This window comes from Leptonychotes weddellii, unplaced genomic scaffold (assembly GCF_054177405.1).
Source record: "Leptonychotes weddellii isolate Sample4059 unplaced genomic scaffold, ASM5417740v2 HiC_scaffold_19498, whole genome shotgun sequence".
NCBI classification, from domain to species: domain Eukaryota; kingdom Metazoa; phylum Chordata; class Mammalia; order Carnivora; family Phocidae; genus Leptonychotes; species Leptonychotes weddellii.
The window spans coordinates 1-1,599 of NW_027780723.1; the positions used below are offsets into that span (position 1 = coordinate 1).

Genomic DNA, 1,599 nt, shown 5'->3' on the forward strand with positions numbered 1-1,599 from the left:
TCACTGGCTAAGTTCCATCAGTTTTTTTTAATTCTCTTTGATTTTTTCTCTTGGTCTTCTGTTATCCTTTCTGCAGGTCGCTTCTTCAAACCCTTCATTTTCCTGGTTTGTAGTTTGCTTAGGTCTTGCTTCTGCATATGAATCCTTCCATAAGTTGTACCAAAAGTATCATGGGAGACATTTTTCTTCTTCTTTGGCTTGAGCGCTTTTGGCATTTTCATAGATAATTTATAAAGATCATCTGATGCCAGACGTGTCCTCCTCAGAACCAGATCCAATGAAGGACCCATCTCTTCCAATTCAATCCTTGGTGTTCTACAACCAGATTTCTTCAACAGCAACTTATAGCTTAGAAAGTAAATCTTGCCATTCAATGCAGTGAAGTGCAGAACATACTCTAAACCAGCCAGGCGGATATTTGGTACCGTGGGGCCTCTGAAGAAATCTTAATATCTTTTAGAGAGACAAACTTCTCGATACCCAATTCAATCATATCCAGCACATGGTAGTCATACATACGACCTATTACTAGATTATTTGGCCGCTTCTTATTATGGGAGCCAAACATAAATAAAGAACAATCTGACTTCTTTGAAAAGAATTCCAACGATGTCTGATCCTCAAATGGTCTTGTAATGTTTTTCTTTTTATACAGAACTCCATACGGTTTTTCAGTGCATACACATCTTTAAGTACTTGTGTCACCATTGAATTTGCATTTCCCCCTTTAATCAGCATAGCATTTTTAATATTTTCACTGAGTTTCGGTTCTCTCTTCTCAAGGAATCTCTTGGTTCTTTTCGTTTTGGGCTTTATAACTCGATCCAAAGCGTCCATGGCTACCGCAACCTGTGTGCTTCTTTATTAACACATTAAATAACAAAATCTAGTGGCAGGTATAATTACTACAATAATTCCAAATTGCTGACAAGCATAAAGGATTCAACTGGTGACAAAATCACAGATCCTAATACACTACTGTTGTTTGTTGCCTACATTTATTATTGAAGGAAAAGCTACATTTCAATGAAAGGTTAGTGGAAATAAAGAGGTAAATAAAGACGTATTTTTTTCCATGCCCAGTCATAGACACCTTAAATTCGAGCTATGGACCAACTAAATGTCAATGGATCCAAGGTTAACAACACCTGAACTCATAGACTCACCAGTTGGATGCTGGACAGTTGAAACCATGACCCATCACAGTAGATGAAGGAAAATGGAGCTTTGGGTCCTGCAGATTCATTCTTCATTCATTCACTCAACAACTATTTATTGCATACATACTATGTGTTAGGCACCATGTTATGTACAGGTATACAGTAGTGACTTAAGAGACATAATCTCTCCACTCATATAGTTTTTAGACCAGTGGAGAGGAAAGAGAATAAAGAAGGAAAGATAGGTGAAGTAAAGATTCAGAGAGAGGGCAAGTTGGCCATTTGAGCTGGAATCTAGAGGGCTAGTTCAAAGCAAATGATGGGCAAGTCTCTAGCTGAATTTTTTAGAGGTAATTGCTAAGAATTTCTCCTGAGCAAAGCTGACTTTCCAGTGGGGACACTCTGGACACCTGCTCAGCCCTTCCCTGGAGTAGTCCTG

General features: G+C 38.5%; 1 pseudogene; it reads right to left on the bottom strand.

The window, feature by feature from the left end:
* Positions 1-8: 8 nt before the first annotated feature.
* Positions 9-843, bottom strand: LOC102735369 (ribosome production factor 2 homolog pseudogene; annotated as a pseudogene).
* Between the last annotated feature and the right edge of the window lie 756 nt (positions 844-1,599).